The following is a 13,054-nucleotide window of genomic DNA, read 5'->3' on the forward strand; positions in this document are numbered from 1 at the left end:
TAGTATTTTGTTATAGCAGCCTAAGCTAATTAAAATACCCTCTTTAACCCAGTATCTCATGACTCTAGTTGCATCACCAAGTTGCATGGTTACTCACCTTCCAGATGCCCTTGCATTTGCTCCACAAGCCACCCTAGGTCCCACCTGGCCTCCATCTGCTCCCCTACCTCCAGAAAAATTGAATGTGCCCCACTCTGGGCCCCTCCATCTTCCATAAATCAAATTACGAAAGGCAGAGAGAGCCACTAACATTTAGCAAATCAATTAAAACCATAGGCTCTGAGGTCAGAATGTTAGGGTTCATGTTCCAATTCTACCATCTGCTAACTACCTGACCTTTTAGGCAAGCAAGGTAACCTACCTGTGCCTCAGCTCATCTGTAAAGTGAGGTGATTACCTGAGTTAATATATCTATACTACTTGGAAGAGTGTATACTACATAACAAGGACTCAACAGTTGTTACGCTTATTAATACTCTGACTCAGACACAGTGCTAAGTCCTTCATAGGTTACATCTTACATAATCTTTAGATCAACCCCGTGAGGGAGGAATCGCCATCTCCTTTTACAGACAAGCAGCACCCCTCGCCACTCTGACTTTACCCTATTTTATTGTCTTTACAACACCTACTACCATCCCCATGTAACATTACTTATTAGTTTTCCTGCTTATTATGTCTCCCCAACAACACTTCACATCTGCTAGAATGAAAGCTCTTGGAGATAAGGGACTTTGCTTTGTTCACCACCTAGTGAACCTAGTAAGTTCTCAAGAAATACTTTTAAATGAACTAGTAAGTTCTCAAGAAATACTTTTAAATGAACATATGATTGAATGAATGAATGAATGAATGAATGAATGAATGAATGAATGAATGAAAATAAGGAGCTCGGGTACAGAGAGATAAAGTTGCTAAGCTAAGATCACACAGCAAATAACCGGCAGAACTGGGATTTGATATCAAGTCTAGATGGTTCTAAAAATCTGTCCTTTCTCTACCACTGCTTCCCAGAACAGCATAAATGAGCACAGCTGGAGAAGGAAGCTGGGGGAAGGGGGTTAGATAACAATCAGCTCCTTAACCAGAGATTGCCTATCTCTCCTTCCAGCGGTAAAGTCACATAGCACAGCTGATAAAGTCTACACTGACATCCAAGGTGCCTTCAGGACTTGCAAGCCAGCTCCACCTTGCATGTATGGCTGGAATATATGGGAAAGTAGAGCAAGAAAACCTCAAGCTATAGGAATGGCCTCAGTCTAGATGTCCAGAGGCCTAGGCTCTAGTCCGGGCTTAGCAAGTCAACTAACCACTGTAAGAATGCATGTAAGTCATATATATTTTCTTAACCTCTCTTTTTCCTTTTTTGTGGTCCCTGCTGATGGCATGATTTTATTGACACAAATAAGTAAACAAGCTCACAACAAAGGGCACCTGCTTTAGAACTAATTTTCAGAAAGGCTGCCTTAGTGTTAATTGTGCCTTAATTTTAAAATGCTATATTTGGCAGGAATTCTCCAAAATTTAAGTGGAAAACATTATGCTTAATGGGCAACTAATTCAGCTCCTCTGAGTACACTTGGGAGTGCATTTTTGGGAAGAAATGTTAAACTATCTTCCCAGATAAGTATATCAAAGCACAGTTCTAGTAAAAAAAAATATTTTATGGTTAAAGCAACTGGTTTGTAGTATTTTCACTCAACATTTTGGATATTCTCTTTTAAGCTTTATATGCACAATAATGGCATTTCAGCATTTGTGTTGAACTTTAATTTCTTCCCCTGCAAAATGGGGTTGATAATTCCTCACAAATACGTTGAGAAATTCACGTGGAATCGCATCTATTGAACACTCAGAAGAGAAGATGATACACAGTAAGCTTTCAACAAATGGTACTTGTATTAGTTGTCTATTTCTTTTCTTTTAACGATTTTATTTATTTATTCACGATAGACATAGAGAGAGAGAGAGAGGCAGAGACACAGGCAGAGGGAGAAGCAGGCTCCTTGCGGGGAGCCCGATGCGGGACTCGATCCCCGGGTCTCCAGGATCACGTCCTGGGCCAAAGGAAGGCGCTAAACCGCTGAGCCACCCAGGGATCCCCTAGTTGTCTATTTCTACTTAACAAATTATCCCTAAACTTAGCAGCTTAAAAAAATAGACACTCATTATTTCACCGTTTCAAAGGATCAGGAATCCAGAAGAGGCTTTAGCAGAGATAAGTCTGGGTCAGGGTCTCTCATGAACTTCTAGTCAAGATATCACCTGGTGGCCTGGGGCAACAGTCATCACAAGACTCAAATGGAGCTGAAGAATCTGCTTCCAACCTCTCACCTGATTGCTGCCAAGCTTGAGTTCTTAGCTGAGCAAAGGCTTCCTATCCTTGCCACATGGGCCTCTCCATAGGGCTGCTTGCAACCTAGAAGTTTGCTTCCCCAGAGTGACAGATTCAAGAGAGGGAAAGTAGAAACCCCAGATGGAAACCTAAACCATTTACAAGAGACTGAATATCAGGAAGCCAAAGGCATGGGAGCCACCCTGGAGAGTGGCCACTCACCATATTTATTATGACTATTATTTCTTCATCTGACTACAATTCAGTTTCCTGGACCTACCTCTAGAACTTCTCATTTAGTAACACTGATGTAGTCACTCAAAAAGCCAGATAATTAAAAAAAAAAAAAACAACTTTTTTTTAAAGATTATTTACTTATTTGAGAGCCCAGGGGAAGGGGAGGCAGACTCTCGGCTGAGCAGGGAACCTGATGTGGGGCTCAATCCCAGGACTCTGAGATGGTGACCTGAGCTGAAGGCAGAGGTCCAAGCCACCCAGGCACCCCGAAAAGCCAGAGAGCCTGCAGAGAGTGATGAATTCTCTAGTAGAGAGACTTATGCACATTCTGTCAACAAATAAGGGAAGCAGAAATATTAGAAAAGAATTTTATGTTTGGTATGTAAAAGATCAAAGCCATCACAGTGGGAAAATTCAGAACTTTGCTGGACTTCCACACCTTTTTATTTCTTAATCGCTTATGTGGTAGGAGGTGGAGTCCGTGTTTTTCAATGCTTAGGGCCCTGTTGGGAGGACACACTTGGAGAACCACTGTTCTCATTCTAGATTCTTCTTCCTGGACTAAGCTGCTTGTTTCCCTCCCCTGGCACTGCCCCTCCGTTAGGCCTCTCTGCCTTTCTCTTCTGGCTACTGTGAATCTTCCAGCCTGACTGGCTAAGCTGACCACAAGCTCTCTGTGAAATTTAAAAAGTGATGGGGGCTCCCGGGGTGGCTCAGCAATTTAGCGCCTGCCTTTGGCCCAGGGTGCGATCCTGGAGTCCCGGGATCGAGTCCCACGTCCGGCTCCCTGCATGGAGCCTGCTTCTCCCTCCTCCTCTGTCTCTGCCTCTCTCTCTCTCTCTATGTCTATCATAAATAAATAATTTTTAAAATAAATAAATAAATAAATAAATAAATAAATAGTAAATGATGTGCAAGACCGTGTTAATTGAAGTGCCCAGGTGAAAAGAGGTTTCAGGTCCTGCTGGCCTTGTTCACCTACATGTTGTATGGATGTCATCTTATCCTCCAGCTGCCCAACAAGGGGCCGGTGGGCGGGGTCCACCCTCAGCAGCTTCTTGAGTCCTGCAACTCTGAGCAGTTCCCCAGCTCACACCAAGGGAGGCCAGGCCAGGCATCCGGAAAATCCAAAGTTTTTTCCAAGCAGCTCTCTACTGCCTGATGATTCCCTCCAACGCCGGGGACTGGACCCATTTCTTTTCCCATCTTACTTTTTGGACTCGTCTCCTTCGACTTCTTGGTCTGACTTTGACATTCTTTGTTTTTTCAAACTTCTTTTTTATTTTACATTTCTAAGGTAATACCTGCTTGTGGTTAAATAATAATAATAATAACAATAATAAACAGTAAAATGTACACAGTGCACAGCAAGTTTCCTTTCCATCCTGGAGCCCCTACTTCCCTCCCCAAGGAGAACCACTATAGATGGTGGTTTCTTGGATAGCCTTTCAAAAATGTTCAGTGAATTTATAAATAGGTTTCATCTCTTTTCTATTACTTGCAAATTGTAAAAAACTACATACCATTAGTGGTCTGCATCTTGCTTTATTCGCCTGGCAAAACATCCTGGAACTCTTTCCGCATCAACACATATGCACCATTCACCAACAGATCTACAGCATTCACTACATGGCTGTCCAGTCTTCCATTACCTGGGTATGTTATGACTTGTTAGTGAGTGGGTATTTGGGCCCTTTGTTTTGGTTTTAGTTAGTACGACAATGAACATCCTCACGTGAGCAGATCTGTTTGATAAATCTCTGAGTTAAATCATTGGTTAAAGGCAGCATGCATTTTTAATTTTGATATTAATCCAAAGATGCCGCACCCGTCTCCACTCACTACATGGTATTTCCTCACCATTTCACAACACTGAGTGTTATTAATCCTTTTACTGATATTTTGATTTTTGCCAGTTTGAGAGGTGGAAGATATCTCATTTTATTTTAGGTTTATTCATTTAATTATGAATGGGATTGAGCCTCTTTTCATGTTTATTGGTCATGCATAAGCTATTCTTTTTCTGTGAGCTGTTCCTTCTTTTGTGGCTTGATTTGAGATGCACAGTATTCCCAAGGCCCTTCCCTAAGGCCTTCTCTCTACCCACCATCAGTCCCTCCCCCTGTCCTGCCCAGCCACCTACTGCCACCTGGTGACAGGGGTTGCATTTACCACAGGCCCTCACAGATGCTCTCATTGCCCACCTGCTTCTCCCTAGAGCTTAACCCCGCAATGGAATCATGCCCTCTGTTCCCAGGATTCTGGTTTAGCAAATAAAAATGCAGGACCTCTAGTTAAATGTGAATTATATATATATATATATAAACGGCAAATAACATTTTTTGGTTGGCATAGACTTATACTAGAAATTCTGCATGATTTATCTGAAATCCAAATTTACCTGGGTGTTGGGTAATTTATCAGGCAACGCTTATTCCAAGGCTTCCTGCTAAATTTGGGTCCCCATCATCACCACACCACCTTCTTTATACTCAGCAAGTTCTACTGTGCCACATTCCATCCCAGCAGTTCTCCAAATTATGGTTGCAGGTGATAATATAAATCACGTGATTAAGACCTTGGCTCTGGATTTGAATCCTGACTCAAGCCAGTAAGGAGGTGTGAAGGTAACATCCTCTCTGGCACTCCTGTTTCCTCATCGGGAGAATAAGAAGAATGGGGTATTCTCCTCATTGGGCTGCTCTGATAATTTCTAACGTTAAAGCTACCAGTTATTGGGATCCCTGGGTGGCGCAGCGGTTTGGCGCCCCCAGGGCGTGATCCTGGAGACCCGGGATCGAATCCCACATCGGGCTCCCAGTGCATGGAGCCTGCTTCTCCCTCTGCCTGTGTCTCTGCCTCTCTCTCTCTCTTTGACTATCATAAATAAATAAAAATTAAAATAAAAAAATAATAAAGCTACCAGTTATTAAGTGCTTTAGATGTGTCAATTCCTACGATTATTATCAGAGTAGGAAAAAAAAACCCCCCGCAATTATAAAGATATTTAGATACAAGAAAGTTGAAAACTATGGAGGCATCCAGAAGAGTTGAGGGTTGCCACTGCGAAGTATGGAAAGGAGTAGAATAACTACTTTTATTAAAAATAAATGTTTTAGGGGCACCTGGGTGGCCCTGTCAGTGAAGCATCTGCCTTTGGCTGAGGTCATGATCCCGGGGTCCTGGGATCAAGCCCCCGAATTGGGCTCTCTGCTCAACGGGGAGTCTGCTTCTCCCTCTGCCCCTCCCCCTGCTTGTGCTCCCTCTCCCTCTCAAATAAATAAAATCTTTTTAAAAAAATATTTTTTATTTAACACTTATTTACCTTTTTTTGAGAGAGAGACAGAGAAGGGGGAGGGGCAGAGGGAGAGAGGGGCTCCACCTCACAACCCTGAGATTGTGACCTGAGCTGAAGTCAAGAGTCAGAGGCTTAACCAACTGAGCCACCCAGGAGCCCCTCTATCTTTTAAAATGGAATGCATGCATGCATTACTTGGGTAAAACAAAACTAAACAAAACAAAAAACGTTCTCAAGGTGTATTTGTTTGAGAGAGAGAGCACGCTGGCGTGTGCACATGAGTGGGGGGAGGGGAAGGGGGGGAGACTCCCAAGCAGACTCCCTGCTGACTGGAGGGTGTGAGGAGGGTGTGCAGGGCTCAGCCTCACATGAGGTCAGGAACTGAGCTGAAACCAAGAGTTAACGCTTGACCAACTGAACCACCCAGGTGCCCTCCCAAATTCTTTTTCTTGAGTTTTTTAGGCAAGGGGGCTCAGAGCTCTGACTGCATTCTCAGTGATCCTCTTCGGCATATCAGCTTCCCTGTGATAGCAAAGTGGCTGCAGCCATGCCAGGCCTCATATTAGCACACCTAACCATCCAGAGCAGCCTTCTTTCCCTGCCATTACTCTGGTGGCCTGCCCAAGAGAATGCTAGGGCCTGACTGCAGAGCTAATTATGACTTTTGTAGGTCCTAAACACTTTTGCCTTCATGGACCCCTTCCTCCAGGAAAAAAAAATTTTTTTAAATTACACTTTATGACCACTAGTGGTAAAGATAAATAACCAGTACTACATATTATATTAGTCAGCTTAGGCTGCCATAACAAAATACTACAAACCGGCTGGCATAAACAACAGAAATTTATTTTCTCAAGGTCAAGGTGCTGTCAGGGTTAGTGTCTGGTAAGACCTTTCCTTTCCCCCCTAATTTCAAACTATATTACAAAGCTGTAGTAATCAAAATAGGATGGTACAGGCACAAAACCAGATGTATAGATCAAGGGACCAGACTATAGGCCAGAAATAAACCACATATGAAATATGACCACATATATATGGTCAATCAATTTTCTTTTTTTTTTTTAAGATTTTATTTATTTATTCATGACAGACACACAGAGAGGGAGAGAGAGAGGCAGAGACACAGGCAGAGGGAGAAGCAGGCTCCATGCAGGGAGCCTGATGTGGGACTCGATTTCAGGTCTCCAGGATCCGGCCCTGGGCTGAAGGCAGCGCTAAACCGCTGAGCCACCCGGGCTGCCCTAGTCAATCAATTTTCAACAAAGGAGCCAACAATGTACAAGTGCAGAAAGGATAATCTTTTCAAAAAATAAAGCTGTGAAAGCTGCCCAGCCACATGGAAAAGAATGAAAGTGGACTGCTATCTTACACTATGCATAATAATTAACTCAAAATGCATTGAAGACTTGAATGTAAAAGCTGAAACCATAAAACTCCCAGAAGAAAAATAGAGGGTAAATTCCTTGGCACTGGTCTTGGCAATGATTTTTTGCATTTGACACCAAAAGGCAACAATGGCAAAAATAAATGAGTGGGACTACATCAAAATAAAAAGTTTCTGCATAGCAAAGGGAAACATCAATGAAATAATAAGGCATCAAGGACCAGGGTGCTGTCAGGGTTAAGATCTGGTAGACCTCTCTTCTTGGCTTTCAGATGGCCACCTTCCTGCTGTGTCCCCACATGGCCGTTCTGTGTGGATGTGGAAAGAGAGGACTTTTTGGTATCCCTTGGGATACCTATGGGATTAGGGTCTCATTCTTATGACCTCATTTAACCTTAATTACTAAAATCCCTATCTCCAAATATGGGCACACTATATTACACTGGGGGTTAGGAAAATTCAATCCATAACATATATTAAAGGGTCATCTTTAACCTTAAAGTTCGTTTTTTTTTCCATTTTTGATTCTAGACAAAATTAAGACATTTTCTTATGTCTTCAAAAATTAGGGACCCTAAGGCATTGTGCCTACTCGAGGAATACATGTTCCTGCTTGATTGATTTAGACCTAGATCCATAGGGCTTTTAATTCAATCACATAGAAAATGGGGGTGAGATTATACTGATTAGATTATGGCACTCACTAGAGCTGGGAATAGGGTCTATCCCACCCAGATGGAATTTCTGCTATAGAATAGTGGAGGGAAAGGGACAGATGCCAGTGAAATAATTGAAATATCCATTGCAGATGTGAACAATTTACAGAAGAAGAAAAAGAAGGACAAATTATCAATTAGCATATGAAAAGATCCTGGCTAGTGATTGAGGATAGGAAAAATAAAACAATAATGAGTTATTTTTCACTCATCAAATTGGCAAAAATTTAAGTCTGATAGTGTCCAGACCTGATATATAGAGAAAAGGGTACTCTAGTACATTGTTGGTAGAAATCTGAGTATGCACATTTCGGAGTACAATTAGGTATTGGCCATCAACATTTTAATTGTGCATGCATACACTTCATCCCAGCAATCCAATTTCTAGGTATCTAAATATCTAACATAGAAAATCATGAGGGATAATTGTACATAAAAGCGTGTACAAGGATATTCATTGCAGTATTGTTGGTAAAAATTTATAAGAACCTTTACAATTCATTAAGAGTAGTGTGGTTAAATAAGCTATACCAAATACGTACTATGGAGTATGATGCAGCCGTACTATAAAAAATAAAGTACCTCAATATGTAGTGATCTGAAAATAGCTCCAAGACATATTTTAAGCTGCAAAAGATTACATATGTATATGTACATATATATGTATACACATACATAGAATGATCTCATTTCTGTAAACCAAATTGTGTTTCCAAATATACACATTGTAGATGTGTATTGATATGTAGATATTATATATATTGTACCCTATGTATGTATATTACATATATTTTGTACCTTAGGTGTAATTGTGCATATAAAAACATCTCAGAAGAGCCCACAGCAGTCTGATATGGTAGTTTCCTCTGGTCAGAGAAATGAAATGAGTAGGGCTGATGGGGCTTTTGTGTTATTCATATTGCATGAAATTTTTTAAAAATTTACTTATTCATGAGTGACAGAGAGAAAGAGAGAAAGAGAGAGAGAGAGAGGCAGAGACACAGGCAGAGGGAGAAGCAGGCTCCACGCAGAGAGCCCAAGGCGGGACTCGACCCCAGGCCTCCAGGACCAGGCAGGCCCTGGGCTGAAGGCAGCGCTAAACCGCTGAGCCACCTGGGCTGCCCCTGCATGAAATTTTTTTGCATCAAGTCTTGTATTCAAATACTGTTCAATACCTACATTGAAAAAAAATATCAAAAAAAGTAACTTGCCAAGGGACACATGGTTTTCCTAGGGCAGAGCTAAGATAAAAGCCTAGACCTGTGATTGGCAAAGACCCAGCTCATTCCATTATTAACTGGTAACACAATCTCTCTGAGTTTGCCTTTCTCCCAAGAGCTCCTATACCCTCCACTCTCATTATTGCATGTGTCTCTCCTTTTCTCACAAAATGCCTTCAAAGACCATAGTCATTGTCCTTCCTCCCACCCCGTTAGGCCCTAGTCACTCTGTTTTCCCTAGGTCACGTCACTGAAACTGCTTATGAAAGCCGGGCCATCAAGTTGAGGTTTCTTCATTACTGGAGGAGCTCTGTGTGCTGAGACAGCTAACCCCACAGGCCTGCCCTGCCCAGGCCTCTGTATCTCACTAAGGATCACAAAAGCCCCATCATCTGTAGGGGCTCTGCGGGTCCAGAGTCCATTCCAGAAGGACATCTCTGATAGGAGTATTTCATGTCTGTAAAACAACTCTCCAGAAAGGAATAAATAAGGCTCTAAATAAAGCTTTCCTCAAAGACATTTTGAGGATTAAAAAAAAAATCATGCATGTGAGGGCACATTATAAAGTGGGGAGTGCTACAATCCCACTGGCTGCCATGATCCCTTTTTTAAAACCTAAAACACTTGGTTTGTTTTGAAAAGGCGGGGCACGTACAAGGAAAACCACTCAAACAGCACCAAGGAGAATGAGGTGAGAGTAAGCCTCCCTCCCTCCCACTTGAGGCTGAGTTCTCTCTTCCGGAGACAACTGCTTGCTGGATCCTCTTGGCACCCATCTGTTCGAAGATAACCTTTGTACTTATAAACATAGATATGTGTATATGTACATCTATATTCTTGTCTAACCCCCTGAGTAGCACATATTGTTCTACATCTTTCTTTTTCCACCTAGCCGTATAGCTCAGAGACTAACTGATTGATAACTGTGTATTTCAGTAATTCGCAGACATATAGATCTGCTTCATTCTTTGTGAGAGCTGCATAGCTTTTCGCTCTCAGGTTGTACCAGTATGTATTTAATTACTCTCCTACTAATGGACTTTCAGATTGTTTCTCAAACCATGTTGTAATGAATTACTTTATTCAGTTGTCTTTGCACACATGAGTGAATATTCTGGTAGAACATGTTAGAGTAGTTGTATTTTAGACTTTTGACCAAGAAGGCAAGTGTATTGTAGTAGAACACAGCACGGAGCCAAGTGCTGGCTTTGCCACTTACTAGTTGGGTGCACTTGGATAGTTCCCTTAGCCACTCTGTGTCACGGTTCCTCCATCATAAGGGTTGCTGCGAACACTGGATGAGTTTATATACAAAAACGGCTTAGAAGAGCACCTGGTGTGACATCAACACATAGTATGGGTCTTTGGTATATTATATTAATTATTTAGTTTGTCAAATTGCCTTCAAAGAGGCTAAGGAAATTTGTATTCTCACCATAGTGTCTTATTTTCCTGACCCTCACCAATATTGCTTATTTTCAATCTTTTTCAAGTTTGTTAATCTGACGGGTAAAAAGGGTACCTCCCTGTGACTTTAATTTTCATATGATTAAACTCAGTTGACCTTAATGGTCCTATTCCTACTGAACCTCCTAGCAGCAGTTGACATTTGAAGCCTAGACCTAAAAAAAAAAAAAAAAAAAAAAAAAAAGTGAAGCCTAGCCCTATTAGGTTGTCCCCTTCTCCTTGGCAAGTCTTCTCTATTGCTTCCTAGGACCCTGCACTCTACTCCTTTGGTTTTCCTTCTGCCTTTCTGACTGGTCTTCTAGTAGCTCCTCTTCCTCCTTCTGTCCTGGCTCTCAAGACCTTCTCAGTATGGCTTTACTTACTTTACTGACGTTATTTCCTATTCTTATTCCCAACTTTATTTTCTTCTAAATACATACATGATCTGTTCTCTGAATCCTTTTTTATGCTTTCCTGTCTCTCTGTTTTTGCTCATGTTCTAATTCCATCATGTCTTGGGTTGCCAGGTAAAATACAGGACACCCAATTAAATTTGAATTTCAGATAAACAACAATTGTTTCTAGCATTTTTATTGTTTACCTGAAATTCAAATTCAACTGGGCATCTTTTACTGCTAAATCTGTCAACCATATTCCCAGTACTTTGTACCCTAATGCGGTTAATACATCTTTGCTACTTGTGTTCATACAAGAATGAAGGCCCTGACCAGGCAAGGGCTGGGTCTTTCCTTTCTTTGCATTGTATGCAGGGCTGAGCACACAGTGGTTCCTCAGGAAATATTTGCTGAGTTCAGTGATATACATTTTCTTTTATTTGGGCACAGGAAAATTGCTCCTTCTCTCTCATTCCTTATTTCACTCGACCCCCAGCTGTTGTTCTTGATAATTTTGAGAAACTATATATTAGTTACTTAATCTAAGCCCTCTTAGATTATAATTTTTTTGTGTATATATTTACACCAGTTCAAATGGATTAGCTGAAATATAAAGAAGTCATCTAGCATAGTGGCTAATGTCTCATAGGTAATCTTAGCTTCGCATTGACTAGTTGTATAATACTATTCCAGTTCTTTTCGTCTATAAAATAGTAACAAGAAGTGCCTTACTCTAGGCACTTGTAATTAAATCAGATGATTTGCAGGCCAGGCACTTAGTATATAGTATGGACTGTGTGTCTCTCATGAATAAATAAAATCTCTTAAAAATATATTTTAGCTATTATGATATTGAATATTGAAGGCTTTTCATTTAAAGATTCATTAATTTGGTCCCAAAATGTGGAGATTTTTTGATGGTAGGTCTTTCTTTCATTTATTGAGTTATAATTGACATATAACATTAGTTTCAGGTATACAGCATAATGATTCAGTATTATATTGTGAAATATTCAGTGTATATTGTGAAATGATCACCACGGTTAAGTCTAGTTTAACATCCATCACCATAGTTACAAAGTTTTTTTTTTAAGATTTTATTTATTCCTGAGAGACAGAGAGAGAGAGAGGCAGAACATAGGCAGAGGAAGAAGCAGGCTCCCCAGGGCAGCCTGATGCTGGACTCCATCCCAGGACCCCGGGATCACGACCTGAGCTGAAGGCAGACGCTCAACCACTGAGCCACCCAGGCATTCCAGTTACAAAGTTTTTTTTCTTGTGATGAGAACTTTTAAGGTCTACTCTCTTAACAATGTCAAATATGCATCATGTTTTATGTACATGAGCAGGAAACTGTGCTGGTGATGGAAACAGTAATAGGTAATATAGGCATGGTCCCTGTTCTCATAGACATTACAATCTAGCATGAGATAACCAAGGAGTTAGAAAAAGCACAAATATGCAATTACCAACTGTGAAAGATTCCATGAAGGAAAACACTGGAGGCTGTAAGAACTTACAAAAGGGGTCCTGAACTAGTTCAGAGAGCACTTCCTTGAGAAATAATACCTGAAATTTGTTGAATACTCAGCATACAGCCAGTGCATTAGATTGCTGGGGCTACCATAACAAAGTACCACAGACTGAGTGGCTCCAACATTTTCTCAATTCAGCAGGTAGAGTCATCTTTCAATGTTTTCTGATTGAAATATTTTTCTCATGATTTTGGAGGCTAGAGGTCTGAGATCAAGGTGTAGATAGGGTTGGTTTCTTCTGAGGTCTTTCTCCTCGATTGCCATCTTTTCCCTATGTCTTCACAAGGTCTTCCTCTGTACCTGTCTGTGGCCATATTTCCTCTTGTTATAAGGATGCCCACCATACTGGATTAGGGTTCATTCTAATGACCTCATTCTAACTTAATTATTTTTTTTTAAAGAACCTATTTCCAAATATGATCACACTCTTGAGGTCTGGGGGATTAGGACTTCATATGGATTGGGGGGGGGGCACACAACTCAGC

Source organism: Vulpes lagopus, chromosome 15 (assembly GCF_018345385.1).
Source record: "Vulpes lagopus strain Blue_001 chromosome 15, ASM1834538v1, whole genome shotgun sequence".
NCBI lineage: Eukaryota > Metazoa > Chordata > Mammalia > Carnivora > Canidae > Vulpes > Vulpes lagopus.